This window comes from Schistocerca serialis, chromosome 7 (assembly GCF_023864345.2).
Source record: "Schistocerca serialis cubense isolate TAMUIC-IGC-003099 chromosome 7, iqSchSeri2.2, whole genome shotgun sequence".
Classification (NCBI taxonomy): Eukaryota; Metazoa; Arthropoda; class Insecta; order Orthoptera; family Acrididae; genus Schistocerca; species Schistocerca serialis.
The window spans coordinates 570031194-570049146 of NC_064644.1; positions in this window are offsets into that span (position 1 = coordinate 570031194).

Genomic DNA, 17953 nt, shown 5'->3' on the forward strand with positions numbered 1-17953 from the left:
CATAGCAGGCGCTCCTGTTTGTGATGCAGCGTCAAGGGTAACCGCAGCCACGGTCTCCGAGCTGATAGTTCATGCTGCTGCAATCATCGTCGAACTGTTCGCGCTGATCGTTGTTGTCTTGGAAACGTTCCCATCTGTTGACTCAGGGATCGAGACGTGGCTGCACGATCCGTTACGCCATGCGAATAAGATGCCTGTCATCTCGACTGCTAGTGATATGAGGCCGTTGGGATCCAGCACGGCGTTCCGTATTGCCCTCCTGAACCCACCGATTCCATATTTTGCTAACAGTCTTTGGATCTCGACCAACGCGAGCAGCAATATCGCGATACGATAAACCGCAAGCGCGATAGGCTACAATCCGACCTTTATCAAAGTCGGAAACGTGATGGTACGCATTTCTCCTCCTTACACGAGGCATCACAACAACGTTTCACCAGGCAACGCCGGTCAACCGCTGTTTGTGTATGAGAAATCGGTTGGAAACTTTCCTCGTGTCACCACGTTGTAGGTGTCGCCACCGGCGCCAACCTTGCGTGAATGCTCTGAAAAGCTAATCATTTGCATATCACAGCATCTTCTTCCTGTCGGTTAAATTCCGCGTCTGTAGCACGTCATCTTCGTGGTGTAGCATTTTGTATAGCCAGTAGTGTACAAACAAATGACACGATGTGTGCACAGGGAGACAGTGAGCCTATCCGCCTAGCTGCCGAACAATCTCCCCCCCCCCCCCCCCCCCAGATTTAGTGGTAAGAGTGCCCAGTGGATCGGCCGTCAAAAACTGAACACAGATCAGGCACGAAAACAGGGAGAAGGTGTACTGGACTGCGAAAGAAGAGCAAACTAGAAAAAGTAAATCGTCCAAGAACAAGAACTGCCATATAGAGCAGGCTGAAACAGCAACAGCGTCAGTGGGAAGTGGGCGTGGCCTTGGACTACTAAGTAGACGGGCGGTGTTCAAAACGCTCCCGTGCCAAATATGTTCTTTTTTTTTCTCAGAACGTTGTGAATTGTCCATCCACGCATTGAAATGTTTGTTCTCTTTCTGCAGTCTTGGCAGTTGTCACACTATACAAGAAAAAAAAAGGAAAAAACTGGCTCTGAGCACTATGGGTCTTAAGATCTGAAGTCATTAGTCCCCTAGAAGTACTTAAACCTAACTAACCTAAGGATATCACACACAACAATGCCCGAGGCAGGATACGAACCTGCGACCGTAGCGGTCGCTTGGTTCCAGACTGAAGTGCCTAGAACCGCTCGGCCACACCGGCCGGCTCACACTATACATTATTTACATAATGTGAGTCATGTGATAAGAATACGTTACCGTTGCAAGTAAATGTGATGAATAGTGACAGTAGGCGAGATACCACATGGACGTGTCACATAAATGAACACAACAAATGAACAGGCGCGACCTGTATTGGAAGAAAGGAATTCAAGAGTCAAGACTTCCAAAACGGAACGCAACTTCGAAAACGTTACAAACATATGTACAGAGCACAGAGAAATGATTGTGATTGTGAAACTGTTGCGTTCATTTGCAGCAGCTTGTGGGAAACACTATTACGTTTTCATCATTTCCTTCTGAGTGATAACATTCACATTCATACGAATGCCTGTATCGGGCAAGGAGGCATATCTCACTCACATACCAGTCGTATAAATTAGGTGCGTCGATGATTACTATCATACGACACACGTACTGACGCTAATGCCGTGCATAGCACACCAGACGGGTTTTCCGGTGGCGGATTCGGTTGATTTGTCGCCTTGCCGTCAAATGATTGCGGTTCCCTTTCGAAAGCCATTTCCTTTCGGCTGTTACTAGAGTAGTTGTGCAGAATCAATTGTCACCATAGGTCCCTACCTTACATCTCTCTGTTGCAAACGGACGTTACACCACGACACAGACACAAATTTCAATAAAGCGAACAGCGAGAAAGAGAGAAAATAGGCAAGAAGGAGGTTTGAACACTGCTCGCTCGCTTCACAGTCCATCGCCGTGACCTCTTGCCATTTACTCCGTATTGCAGCTCTTATTCTTGGTCCGTTCACTAATTCTACTTTGGTCTTCTTTCACAGTGCAGAACACCTTCTTCCCGGTTTCATGTTCGATCTGTGTTCAGGTTTTGCCGGCCTGTCCACTGGGGCCTCTTGCCACTAAATGTCTAAATCTGACAAGGGGTACGGGGGGGGGGGGGCCTGCGATGAGGACTTTCCCTTGTGAGAACAGCACTGTGCGGCGCGTGCCTTATCTGATTTGATCGGAAACGTTTATCATAGTCAGTCTCACGAGAGAGAAAGTATTCACCAATCCTACATTACTAGCCAGTGGCTTGTAGTAATTCAGCTTCTTTTAAAACAGTCTCAGATCTGACCGCTTCATTGCAAAACGAGGATCGCCAACATTCACTGCACTGTCTGCAAATGCTTGATGGCAACTCCTGCCAAAAATCATCACCACAAACAAAACAGGACAAGCCAAAAATGAGAAGAAAATATACACAAACACCGTACTTGAAGTTTCAGGGGAACGAACGGAATTTATTGTCGTCTATAGAACCTCTTGAAGTCTACCTCGTTCCTTAAACACCGTCTGCGGCCAGGAAATGGTAGTACGCTCTGCTGTGCTGCCGCTTTCTACTGAGTTTGTGCATGTCCACTAAAATGCAACAGTCGACACGAAAACTGGAAAACGATTAAGTTCTTTCCCACGTCCGTGCCCGGAAACGCTCCTGGGAATTCTTTCGAAACTCTCTCAGTTTAGGGAGTCCAATTTCATCGAACAGCGGCGACCGCTGACTGCCGACACCCGGACTACACCGGGGGCACCACTACTGCAACACAACGCACGAAACGTGGCTCCTGCACCCTGCGAGACCTATCGGGAGGTTTACCGTTTCGCGAGCTCGAAACCACGCCATGAAATAAATCTAGCGACCAACCCATTCGACTAATCAGCTTCAGGAACAAATCCAAACACTTCCATTTGCTAATTCCAGCTCCCATTAATAGCTTTTCATAGTCCCAAAAGGTGCTCCAAAATACTGACAATTCTGCGGAAAACACTCGCCCTTGAAGAGCATATAATTCAGTCCGGACTGCCACCCATTCATCGGTGTGCAAGAAAGGGAGAATAGCCCCCGGATAACAAATGGCATTCACAATTGATACCAGCTGACGTGTCTCGACGGGGGAGATGCTTTTAGTAAGTAATGCAACACATTTTTTTTTCTGAAAGCAGTTCGATTTTAGTCAGGATTCGGGTACACCATTTACCACTGTTTTGGCTACGAAACTGTTTTTGAGCACAGTCTTCGTTCAATGCGACGGCCTGTAGGCCGGCGTGGTACCACTCAAAAGTTGGAGTCGTGCTGCGTTAGTAACCTGCCCATCACACATTCCAGTGCAATGCAGCCCTCATTGGGCCAGAGAGATGGAAGGTGTGAGGTGCGCGATGTAGCCTGGATCAGGAAGAAAATTCAAATGAAGTTTTGTTAGTTCCTCTCGGGTGCGCAGACCTTCGTAAGTCCTTTCGTTGTCACGGAGAAGGAGCAGTTCGTTTGCATTTTTGTAGTGACGAACAGGCTGAAGTCGTTTCTTCAATTTCCTAAGGGTAGCACAATACATTTCACAGCTGATCGTTACACCATAATGGAGGAGATCAAACACGAAGCTGTGAGGACGGGGCGTGAGTTGTGCTCGGGTTGCTCATTTGGTAGAGCACTTGCCCGCGAGAGGCAGAGGTCCTGAGTTCCAGTCCCGGTTCGGCACACAGTTTTAATCTGCCAGGAAGTTTCATATCACATTACGCTCCGCTTCAGAGTGAAAATCTCATTCTAGAATAAACAGTTCAGAGTCCGAGAAGACGATCACCATGACTTTACGGGCTGAAGGTGCGGCTTTGAACTTCTTCTTCGGAAGAGAGGTGATGTGGCGCCACTCGATGGACAGGTTGTTTTGTCTCAGTTTCGAAGAGATGAACCCATGTTTCATCGCATGCGACAATGTTCGACAAAAGATTGTCACCATCAGCTTCGTAACGCACAAGCAATTACCGCACACATGGTCTTTTGTTGCCCTTTATAGTCTTGTGTTAGGCGGCGACGAACACAGAGGGCACACACCTTTGCCTACACCAGCTATGCAACAGTGTGTCAGAACTATCAACAGAGACGTCCAGTTGTGCAGCGATGTGTTTTACTGTGATCCGTCCATCACCTCGAGCCGGCCGCTGTGACCGAGTGGTTTTCGGTTTCGACTTTGACAAAGGTCGGATTGTAGCTTATCGCGACTGCGGATTATCGTATCGCGACATTGCTGCTCGCGTTGGTCGAGATCCAAAGAGTGTTAGCAGAGTATGGAATCGGTGAGTTCATGCGGGTAATACGGAACGCCGTGCTGGATCCCAACGGCTTCGTATCACTAGCAGTCGAGATGGCAGGTATCTTATCAGCATGGTTGTAACGGATCGTGCAGCCACGTCTCGATCCCTGAATCAACAGATGGGGACGTTTTCGAGACAACAACCATCTCACGAACAGTTCGACAACATTTGCAGCAGCATGGACTATCAGCTCGGAGACCATGGCTGCGGTTACCCTTGACGCTGCATCGCAGACAGGAGCGCCTGCGATGGTGTACTCAAAGACGAACCTGGGTACACAAATGGCAAAAGGTCATTTTTTCGGATGAATCCAGGTTCTGTTTACAGCATCATGATGGTCGCATCCGTGTTTGGTGTCATCGCGGTGAACGCACATTGGAAGTGAGTATTCGTCATCGCCATACTGACGTATCACCCGGCGTGATGGTATGGGGTGCCATTGGTTACACGTCTCGGTCACCTCTTGTTCGCATTGACGGCACTTTGAACAGTGGACGTTACATTTCAGATGTGTTACGACCCGCGGCTCTACCCTTCATTCGATCCCTGCGAAACCCTATATTTCAGCAGAATAATGCACGACCGCATGTTGGAGGTCCTGTACGGACCTTTCTGGATACAGGAAATGTTCCACTGCTGCCCTTGCTAGCATATTCTCCAGATCTCTGACCAATTGAAAACGTCAGGTGAATGGTGGTCGAGCAACTGGCTCGTCACAATACGCCAGTCACTACTCTTGATGAACTCTGGTATCGTGTTGAAGCTGCATTGGTAACTGTTCACGCCATCCAAGCTCTGTTTGACTCAATGGCCAGGCGTATCAAGGCCGTTACTACGGCCAGAGGTGGTTGTTCCGTGTACTGATTTCTCAGGATCTACACACCCTAATTGTGTGAAAATGTAATCACATGTCATTTCTACTATATTTGTCCAATGAATACCCGTTTATGATCTGCATTTCTTCTTGGTGTAGCACTTTTAATGGCCAGCAGTGTAGTTCTAAGTCAGGGAACTGATGACCTCAGATGTTATATGTCTTATAGTGCTCAGAGCCTTTTGAACCATTTCTCATCACCTCGAATCAGACTGACCACACTTTCCAACATTGGAGACGCCACAGCACTGTGCTGCCGGCCGACACGCAGGAGAACGAACAGCTTTGCGCAACCTTGTTGCGATGATCAGAGACGCTTCGCCCAACGACTCACCGTGCTTTTGTTCACTGCCAGACCTCTACATCTGCATCTACATCTAAATGATTACTCTGCAATTCACATTTCAGTGCTTGGCAGAGGGTTCACGAACCACAATCATACTATCTCTCTACCATTCCACTTGGCCGTGCGGTGCTAGGCGCTACAGTCTGGAACCGCGTGACCACTATGGTAGCAGGTTCGAATCCTGCCTCGGGCATGGATGTGTGTGATGTCCATAGGTTAGTTAGGTTTAAGTAATTCTAAGTTCTAGGGGACTGATGACCACAGATGTTAAGTCCCATAGTGCTCAGAGCCATTTGAACCATTTGAACCATTCCACTCCCGAACAGCGCGCGGGAAAAACGAACACCTACACCTTTCTGTTCGAGCTCAGATGTCTCTTATTTCATTTTGATGATCATTCCTACCTATGTAGGTTGGGCTCAACAAAATATTTTCGCATTCGGAAGAGAATGTTGGTGACTGAAATTTCGTAAATAGATCTCGCCCCGTAGAAAAACGTATTTGCTTTAATGACTTCCATCCCAACTCGATTATCATATCTGCCACACTCTCTCTCCTATTACGTGATAATACAAAACGAGCTGCCCTTTTCCGCACTCTTTCGATGTCCTCCGTCAATCCCACCTGGTAAGGATCGCACACCGCGCAGCAATATTCTAATAGAGGACGAACGAGTGTAGTGTAAGCTGTCTCTTTAGTAGACTTGTTGCATCTTCTGTCTTGCCAATGAAACGCAACCTTTGGCTCGCCTTCCCCACAATATTATCTATGTGGTGTTTCCAACTGAAGTTTTCCGTAATTTTAACACCCAGGTACTTAGTTGAGTTGACAGCCTTGAGAATTGTACAATTTATCGAGTAATCGAATTCCAACGAATTTCTTTTTGAACTCATGTGGATCACCTCACACTTTTCGTTATTTAGCGTCAACTGCCACCTGCCACACCATACAGCCATCTTTTCTAAATCGCTTTGCAACTGATACTGGTCTTCGGATGACTTTACTAGACGGTAAATTACAGCATCATCTGCGAACAACCTACGAGAACTGCTCAGATTGTCACCCAGGTCATTTATATACATCAGGAACAGCAGAGGTCCCAGGACGCTTCCCTGGGGAACACCTGATATCACTCCAGTTGTACTCGATGATTTGCCGTCGATCACTACGAACTGCGACCTTCCTGACAGGAAATCACGAATCCAGTCGCACAACTGAGACGATACCCCATAGGCCCGCAGGTTGATTAGAAGTCGCTTGTGAGGAACGGTGTCAAAAGCTTTCCGGAATTCTAGAAATACGGAATCAACTTGAGATCCCCTGTCGATAGCGCCCATTACTTCGTGAGAATTAAGAGCTAACTGCGTTGCACAAGAACGATGTTTTCTGGAACCATGCTGATTACGTATCAATAGATCGTTCGCTACGAGGTTATTCATAATGTTTGACATTCTGCAAGTATGAGAAACTGTCATGTCTTAGTTTCCCGCCAGATGAAAGAGGCGCAGACCCTGTCGGTACTTTGTGAAAAAATAGGGGCTGAAGGTCGAATATTCCACGATATTCTGCATTTTTCAACTGAAATTTGGCGAGACAAAAGCATTGCAGTTCATACTCAACGCCCCTCCAATACATAGGGAAGTGGTATATCAACCCATCCTGGTACTGGAGATAATAAGAAGCTATGTTACTGACTAGTAGATTATAGAATGAATACAATTGAGGAGTTAGCCTTCGCACTCAGCACATAGCGTCTCCAATTGCGACGAAGGAGCTCGTTTCGCACTGTGCTACGGCCCTGGCTGCAGAAGAGCGGTTCGGCGAACACTGCCGGCCCCTGCCGGAGGATTCGCTTCGCACCCCCTGTACTGCCGCGCAGAGGGCAGCCCGGCACGCACGCGCTCCATCCCCGTTGCTGCGATCAATCTCCGTGAGTTGTGGTCGGCGGTTCGTCGGTGCTCAACCCGCGACGCTAGGAATGTTGCCAACGTCCGTAGGAGTGCTTCCCGAGATAGCTCGACTCATCCATCACAGCAAAGCGTGGAGTTCAATGACCGTAGTGGGCTGCAGTTGTTCATTTGCGTAGTTACGTCTCTGTGAGAGACGAACACCGCTGTCTGCATATGAGAGTGCGAACAACAGTACTCTTGAAACAGAAGCAGCATACTTCTCGAACGAAATCATTTTCGTTGGTAGGGCATTCTATTTTTAAACTACCACTTCATTTCATGATTTAGGAATTACTCAGTTTCTCCTCCTCGGGTATTATAAAGATATTTGGCGGTAAAAACATCAAAATTTACAGCACCTTCCAGACAAAACAAAAATAAAATAAAAAATTCGCATTTATAATAATTATACACCCCTGTTACCTCCATCACACTAAAAAGTTCAAAGCAATTAGCTTTACATATTCCACACAGCTGTGCGAAGGAAGGTGTGTCGAGCTGTCTCGGGAAGCACTCCTACGGACGTTGATAATGCTTTCGCAAAAACAAGTTGATATCGATATGTAAACGAGAAAAAATTCAATCTCTACACGCGTTTCTTCGATGCGCCAACCTGGAGAACATTAAAATGCATTCTTGTAACAGTGGAAACGAAAATTCACATAGGATGGTCAGCGTCCTGAAATCCGGTGGAATGTACGGAAAGGAAATTGACACATCAACTGTGTTTCCAGCGGTATAAGAAGTTTGTATAAAAATATATACAGTTGGTCAAAGACATTATTACATAAAATTTCTTCATCTCAAACTCTTACGGTAAGTCTCGTAAGCGAAACATATCGGACATATGTGAAGCTTTAAAATGTGGGATGGTGGGGAATGAACAATTTCTTGTTATGCGTTTGGGGACAATATAGCAAGACAAATAACGATAAGTATTATCTATAATAGAGTACTAGAGCACGGCTTGTTCATGAAGCTGTTATAATGAGTATGGAACTAAGGTCTGTTTCTTACAGGTCTTCTGTTGGCTCCCACAGTCAGGGAGACCATTTTAAATTGACGCTGCCTTGTCATCTGACGAATTAGAGGTTTTGAAATTGTAGGGCATATTGCTAAATAGAAGGAAGACTACAGAAAAATCAAGAGACTTTCGTAGGATACGTCGACCTGGAGAAAGCCTTCCACAACGTAGAGCGGCGCAAGAGGTTCGAAATTCTGAGACAAATAGAAGTAAGCTGTAAGAAGAGACGTGTAATATATAATATGTACACGAGCCAAGAGGAATATTAAGAATGGACTACCAAGGTCGAAGTGCTCTGATTAAAAATGGTGTAAGATAGGGATGAAGTCTTTCGCCTCTACTGTTCAGTCTGTACATCGAAGAAGCAAAGATGGAAATAAAAGGGAGGTTCAATAGTAAGATTAAAATTTAAAGTGAAAGGATATCAATGATATGATTCCCTGATGACATTGCTATTCTGAAGGAAAGTGAAGAAGAATTACCTGATATCCTGGATGGAGTGAACAGTATAGTGAGTACAGAATACGGATTGACAGTAAATCAAAGAAAGACTAAAGCAATGAGAAGTAGCAGAAATGAGAATAGCGAGGAACTTAACATCGGGATTGATGGTCACAAAGTAGATGAAGTTAATGCAAAATAATCAATGACGGACGGAGCAAGGAGGACATCAAGAGCAGACTAACGAAAAGGACATTCCTGTCCAAGAGAGATCTACTAGTATCAAACATAGACCTTAATTGTATGGGAAAACAGCAACAGAAGTGAATGGAAGCATTTGAGAAGTGATGCTACAGACGAATGTTGAAAATTAGGCTGGCTGATAGGGTATGGAATGAGCAGGTTCTGCGCAGAATTGGAGAGAAGAGAAATATGTGGAAAACGCTGATAAGGAGGAGGAACAGGATGATAAGACATGTGTTAAGACATCAGGGAATGACTTCCATAGGACTAGTGGGAGCTGTAGAGGGCAAAAACTGTAGAGGAAGACAGATATTGGAATACAGCCAGTAAACAATATCGAGGACGTAGTTTGGAAATGCTTCTCTGACACGAAGAGATCGGCAAAAATGGTTCAAATGGCTCTGAGCACTATGGGACTCAACTGCTGAGGTCATTAGTCCCCTAGAACTTAGAACTAGTTAAACCTAACTAACCTAAGGACATCACAAACATCCATGCCCGAGGCAGGATTCGAACCTGCGACCGTAGCGGTCTTGTGGTTCCAGACTGAGAGATCGGCACAGGAGACGTATTCGTGGCGGGTCATATAAAACCAGTCAGAAGACTGATGACTCAAAAAGAAAAGGGCTAAATACTGAAAAAAGGAAGCAAGTACTCGAGAAATACCACGAAATTAAAATGGTCTCGGCTCATCTCAAAATTGCAAACGAAGAAGATGACATCGTATACTGTTTGTAGCGGGAAGGTCCATCCCAAACACGAGGGAAACAAGCAGGAGAACAGCTGCAGGTCTGGCACGGCTGTGCTGACGCCGCCGGTTCGTACCCTCCGGAGCTGCTGCCGCCCCACGCGGTGAGACGCGACCAGCGCCCGCCCGGGAGGACGCTCTCGGCGACCCGGAGCGCCGCAGCGCTGGCCACGGTTGCGAGCGTTCCCCTGCCGGACGGCGGGGCGCGGCCGCCGCTGTGGCCGGGGACATGCCAGCCGGGACTGGCGACCGGAGGCCACGACGCTGGGGTCACGGATTTACTTCAGACTTTGTACGCCTTTAGTGGGCCACTAACACAGCATGACGTGCAAGTAGTAAGGCGTCGGCACGGTAGCTCACCTTTTTCGGTCAGAGGGTTAGCTATCCTCTCTAACAAAAAAACTGAGTGAATGGATCAACGACGAACTGAAACGGGTGTCTTGCGACATCCGCCATGAGCAGATGCAACGAACGAAGAACGAACAAAATGAGATTACAAGAAGAAAAAAGAGTGTTCGGTAGAGGGTTAGCTATCCTCTCTAACAAAAAAACTGAGTGAATGGATCAACGAAGAACTGAAACGGGTGTCTTGCGACATCCGCCATGAGCAGATGCAACGAACGAAGAACGAACAAAATGAGATTACAAGAAGAAAAAAGAGTGTTCGGTAGAGGGTTAGCTATCCTCTCTAACAAAAAAACTGAGTGAATGGATCAACGAAGAACTGAAACGGGTGTCTTGCGACATCCGCCATGAGCAGATGCAACGAACGAAGAACGAACAAAATGAGATTACAAGAAGAAAAAAGAGTGTTCGGTCAGAGGGTTAGCTATCCTCTCTAACAAAAAAACTGAGTGAATGGATCAACGAAGAACTGAAACGGGTGTCTTGCGACATCCGCCATGAGCAGATGCAACGAACGAAGAACGAACAAAATGAGATTACAAGAAGAAAAAAGAGTGTTCGGTAGAGGGTTAGCTATCCTCTCTAACAAAAAAACTGAGTGAATGGATCAACGAAGAACTGAAACGGGTGTCTTGCGACATCCGCCATGAGCAGATGCAACGAACGAAGAACGAACAAAATGAGATTACAAGAAGAAAAAAGAGTGTTCGGTCAGAGGGTTAGCTATCCTCTCTAACAAAAAAACTGAGTGAATGGATCAACGAAGAACTGAAACGGGTGTCTTGCGACATCCGCCATGAGCAGATGCAACGAACGAAGAACGAACAAAATGAGATTACAAGAAGAAAAAAGAGTGTTCGGTAGAGGGTTAGCTATCCTCTCTAACAAAAAAACTGAGTGAATGGATCAATGAAGAACTGAAACGGGTGTCTTGCGACATCCGCCATGAGCAGATGCAACGAACGAAGAACGAACAAAATGAGATTACAAGAAGAAAAAAGAGTGTTCGGTCAGAGGGTTAGCTATCCTCTCTAACAAAAAAACTGAGTGAATGGATCAACGAAGAACTGAAACGGGTGTCTTGCGACATCCGCCATGAGCAGATGCAACGAACGAAGAACGAACAAAATGAGATTACAAGAAGAAAAAAGAGTGTTCGGTAGAGGGTTAGCTATCCTCTCTAACAAAAAAACTGAGTGAATGGATCAACGAAGAACTGAAACGGGTGTCTTGCGACATCCGCCATGAGCAGATGCAACGAACGAAGAACGAACAAAATGAGATTACAAGAAGAAAAAAGAGTGTTCGGTAGAGGGTTAGCTATCCTCTCTAACAAAAAAACTGAGTGAATGGATCAACGAAGAACTGAAACGGGTGTCTTGCGACATCCGCCATGAGCAGATGCAACGAACGAAGAACGAACAAAATGAGATTACAAGAAGAAAAAAGAGTGTTCGGTCAGAGGGTTAGCTATCCTCTCTAACAAAAAAACTGAGTGAATGGATCAACGAAGAACTGAAACGGGTGTCTTGCGACATCCGCCATGAGCAGATGCAACGAACGAAGAACGAACAAAATGAGATTACAAGAAAAAAAAAGAGTGTTCGGTCAGAGGGTTAGCTATCCTCTCTAACAAAAAAACTGAGTGAATGGATCAACGAAGAACTGAAACGGGTGTCTTGCGACATCCGCCATGAGCAGATGCAACGAACGAAGAACGAACAAAATGAGATTACAAGAAGAAAAAAGAGTGTTCGGTCAGAGGGTTAGCTATCCTCTCTAACAAAAAAACTGAGTGAATGGATCAACGAAGAACTGAAACGGGTGTCTTGCGACATCCGCCATGAGCAGATGCAACGAACGAAGAACGAACAAAATGAGATTACAAGAAGAAAAAAGAGTGTTCGGTCAGAGGGTTAGCTATCCTCTCTAACAAAAAAACTGAGTGAATGGATCAACGAAGAACTGAAACGGGTGTCTTGCGACATCCGCCATGAGCAGATGCAACGAACGAAGAACGAACAAAATGAGATTACAAGAAGAAAAAAGAGTGTTCGGTCAGAGGGTTAGCTATCCTCTCTAACAAAAAAACTGAGTGAATGGATCAACGAAGAACTGAAACGGGTGTCTTGCGACATCCGCCATGAGCAGATGCAACGAACGAAGAACGAACAAAATGAGATTACAAGAAGAAAAAAGAGTGTTCGGTCAGAGGGTTAGCTATCCTCTCTAACAAAAAAACTGAGTGAATGGATCAACGAAGAACTGAAACGGGTGTCTTGCGACATCCGCCATGAGCAGATGCAACGAACGAAGAACGAACAAAATGAGATTACAAGAAGAAAAAAGAGTGTTCGGTCAGAGGGTTAGCTATCCTCTCTAACAAAAAAACTGAGTGAATGGATCAACGAAGAACTGAAACGGGTGTCTTGCGACATCCGCCATGAGCAGATGCAACGAACGAAGAACGAACAAAATGAGATTACAAGAAGAAAAAAGAGTGTTCGGTAGAGGGTTAGCTATTCTCTCTAACAAAAAAACTGAGTGAATGGATCAACGAAGAACTGAAACGGGTGTCTTGCGACATCCGCCATGAGCAGATGCAACGAACGAAGAACGAACAAAATGAGATTACAAGAAGAAAAAAGAGTGTTCGGTCAGAGGGTTAGCTATCCTCTCTAACAAAAAAACTGAGTGAATGGATCAACGAAGAACTGAAACGGGTGTCTTGCGACATCCGCCATGAGCAGATGCAACGAACGAAGAACGAACAAAATAAGATTACAAGAAGAAAAAAGAGTGTTCGGTAGAGGGTTAGCTATCCTCTCTAACAAAAAAACTGAGTGAATGGATCAACGAAGAACTGAAACGGGTGTCTTGCGACATCCGCCATGAGCAGATGCAACGAACGAAGAACGAACAAAATGAGATTACAAGAAGAAAAAAGAGTGTTCGGTAGAGGGTTAGCTATCCTCTCTAACAAAAAAACTGAGTGAATGGATCAACGAAGAACTGAAACGGGTGTCTTGTGACATCCGCCATGAGCAGATGCAACGAACGAAGAACGAACAAAATGAGATTACAAGAAGAAAAAAGAGTGTTCGGTCAGAGGGTTAGCTATCCTCTCTAACAAAAAAACTGAGTGAATGGATCAACGAAGAACTGAAACGGGTGTCTTGCGACATCCGCCATGAGCAGATGCAACGAACGAAGAACGAACAAAATGAGATTACAAGAAGAAAAAAGAGTGTTCGGTCAGAGGGTTGGCTATCCTCTCTAACAAAAAAACTGAGTGAATGGATCAACGATGAACTGAAACGGGTGTCTTGCGACATCCGCCATGAGCAGATGCAACGAACGAAGAACGAACAAAATGAGATTACAAGAAGAAAAAAGAGTGTTCGGTAGAGGGTTAGCTATCCTCTCTAACAAAAAAACTGAGTGAATGGATCAACGAAGAACTGAAACGGATGTCTTGCGACATCCGCCATGAGCAGATGCAACGAACGAAGAACGAACAAAATGAGATTACAAGAAGAAAAAAGAGTGTTCGGTCAGAGGGTTAGCTATCCTCTCTAACAAAAAAAACTGAGTGAATGGAACAACGAAGAACTGAAACGTGTGTCTTGCGACATCCGCCATGAGCAGATGCAACGAAGGAAGAACGAACAAAATGAGATTACAAGAAGAAAAAAGAGTGTTCGGTAGAGGGTTAGCTATCCTCTCTAACAAAAAAACTGAGTGAATGGATCAACGAAGAACCTAAAGCCGTGTCGTCGGACGTCCACCCAGAACAAATTCAACGAACAATATGAAACAAAATGAGATCAACACCAAAAAAAAAGTGTGATCAGCGTTTGAGCTTCGTATAATACCAACACGTATGGTTCAAAATGCCTCTGAGCACTATGGGACTCAACATCTTAGGTCATAAGTCCCCTAGAACTTAGAACTACTTAAACCTAACTAACCTAAGGACATCACACACACCCATGCCCGAGGCAGGATTCGAACCTGCGACCGTAGCAGTCCCGCGGGTCATGTTATTTAATTTAGATCACATTTCATAGATAATATAATTTTAGCCGTATCTGCTTTGCAGACACAGAGGCAGGCCCCATTTGGCAGCTGACCTGCGTAGCTGCGAGACGTTCCTAATGTAGCAAAAACAAATAGTGTAGATGCAATTTTTTTGAATATCACGAAATTTACAATTGTACTACAGAAATGAGACCCCCTGTGCTTCGACTACTTTAGATAATGAGTGTCATGACGATTCGAACCGTCGCGTCGTCCACGACCCTCTTGCAAAGCGCGAACGCTAACCGCTCGACCACGCTGACTCCTTATGGCCGGACTCCCACTTCCGGCCATCCTGATTTAGGTTTTCCGTGATTTCCCTAAATTGCTCCAGGCAAATGCCGGGATGGTTCCTTCTAAAGGGCCCAGCCGACTTCCTTTACCATCCTTCACTAATCCGATGAGACCGATGACCTCGCTGTTTGGTCTCCTCCCCCAAAACAACCCAACCCTTGTGTCCGGCACCTTAGCACAGATACATCAGTTGCGCAATAAACGCGTAAAACTTCTCTTGCGATTTTATAGCAATTGCTTGAGTAGAGCACCTTACTACTGGCACATTATTTTTTATTGGTGGCCTACTAAAGGTGTACAAGGTGTGAAGTAAATCTGTGATCCGAACGTCGTTTCCTCCCCTTGTGGGTGCCGAGTCGGCGACATCGGTGTGCAACGAGGCCGACGTCCCAACCCTGGCCGCTGTTCGTGACAAGCAAGTGCTGTGTGCTGTAGAGTATACGTATAACACTGATAACACCTTCATTTTTAAGAAGAGATCCACCATGTTCCTACACTCCCAACACGTCGACGGTGCAGACCTGAACGCCATCATGACTTCTACAAGATCGGCTCTCCCACACGCTGTAGAGGTCAAGTCACCCCACGTGTGATGGCATGAGTGCTTCCGCTTCTACAGACTCCGCGCACTTTGCCTTACTTTCCACAACCGTTGTACCTTCCTCCACGAAATTCCCACGTCTCCTCAGTTACATTCATCTCCTTCAAATAAACTCGAGTCCAATAATCCTACTGTCTCACCTCCAAGTTCCATTGCTAGAGCGCTAGTGTGCTTGTAGCGACATATTCCAGCAACTCTCGAGTTAAACTCTCCGTATTCTCTTCTAACATAATTTCTACCGCCTCCCTCTCCTATACACTCAAGTTTCATCAGCGTTACCCCTTTCCTCCCTCCCCTCCCATCCTTCCCTACCTCTTTTTCCCTGTCGTACTAACGACACCGCCCTTCTTGCTTTCCAACATCCTCTCCTTCTCCATCGATACTTCCCACCAGTCCTCCATAGTTACACACCCAGCCTCCTATTCTACAAACAATCTAACATTTCCCGCTGCAGCAACAGACTGTTTTTGCAATGGCGGATCCTTGCACTTTTAACGATATTTCAGAGCTTTCTTTATAAGACCATCGCCTTACAACATGGTTTAAACAGAGGATGATTCAGCTGCCCGACGTTATACCTGGCATTCAAAATCCACGTGCGAGATTTTCATAATCTTCCGCTCGCTGCGCGCAAACTGTTAGCCCTACAGGAAACTGAACAGGACCTTTTTCTAGTGAAAGAATATTAAACTATTGCGCGTGGTTTTTGGAGGCTAGGTACAGAATTGCGGTATGCATGAAGCGACATCGGTAGGGGCAGTTGAATAGCCCTGTGTATTCTTATTGTTTTCATTTTACCTTCCAGTTTTCCTGTTTTATTTTTTTAGAAGAATAAGAAAATCATGTTTCTCCCCCTTGAAAGCTTCGTTAAATTCGTCCTTTAGTCCCTCACAAATTTTGCAATCATTTCTGAGTAGCTCGACCTTCAATTTATTGTTTTCCCTCTTTGTGTATGTTTTTAGCGGAAGAGCGGGTTGATTGTACTGCTGAAAGCCTAGCCTCCGGTCATATGGGGCGAGTAGGATGAACTCTTTCACACACACACACACACACACACACACACACGCACACACAAAGATATTATGACGTTACGTGCTTACAGTTTTTGCATTTAACAGAGGTGCGCGCATTTTTAAATATTTATGTCATTGATTTCATTTCAGGTTTCCTTCAGAAGGTGCTGTAACTTCTGTACTGTTTTTGGCAAGATAGAGAAATTAGGTAATTGCTAAATCATGAAAAAAAGTGTATAATACAAAATAAAACAGCTTATGCACGAAAAATATATACCTCGGTGAAGCCCCAGGGATTGTCCACCCACGTATACACATAACCAGAAGCAAGACACGTCAGACTACCTTATTATTAGGTATTCTTAAAACGTATGTGTCAAAGTAGAGCCTAGATTTTACTTCATGTTTCTCTCCAGATCCTTGAAGATTTGGAACATATTTCTGAAGCGCGAAACAATTTGTATTTTTATCTGAAATCGTTTTACCACTATCCACGAACCTTTGTATTTTGCATTTTTATGTACTTCGCAGTCCATGTAGGAAATCTGTAACGTGAGGAGGTCTTATATTTGAATGAACAGTTGAGGCAAACAACCAACCTGGATACCGCCCTCTGATTGAAGGGCATACCGATGAACTTTAGAGGGTAGCTCGCGGTAGCACTCATTCCAGCTTTGTTTTCTTCAGCACTGTCCCCCTTCCATCAGTCCACTGAGCTGTGATACCTATCACAGTCAACATATCCCAGAATATCATCATCGGTTTTACTTTCAACGTGTTTGGAATTTACTGTCATCATTGACAAAATAAAGTTTTCTTTATTCACGTTAAAATGACAAAATGTATGGTAGAAATAAAATTTTAGCCACGAAACTTAAGTTTCGACCCATTGCCCATTACAGTTCAAGAAAGTTTTCGTAAGCTCAACAGTTATCTTCGATGTATTATTAAGCTCTCTGGAAAAGACCAGAGTACCATTCAGCTTATACGACGAACGTGACAGTCACGTGGGACGCAGTTTCTTTCACGAATTTATGAATCCTTTCCGTGTCTTTCACCATTCGTCCAATAATAAAAATTTGGCAAAGGGAAGGAGCGATCAAGACGAACCCAGTGATTACAAAATAACACCATGAAGAGTTGATACGACGGACGATTCAGACAATTCAAAAGAGAGAATGCCACCACGTTTAAAGTTCGTAAGTAACCTCGTTGCTAAACGGGAGTGGGGTCGCCATATCTAGCTGGAATCTCGCCGGGATACTCTGAGAAACGGGGTGTAGAAATGAAGTATAAATTTATTTAATATAATTGCTATTTATTTAGAACACAATTACGCGGAACTTGTCGCGGAATAAGTAGTTGGTACACCATATTTTTCGGAAGATTTCACCTTTTTCAGCAAATCTTTTTCCCCAGTAAGATTGATTCCACAGCTCCTGCCAGAGGTCGATTTCTTTCATTACTCCACTGGGTCGACATCAAAAAAGTATTCTTTCCACAGTGGCGTTGTATGCGGGAATAGAAAACAAATACTCGCATGGT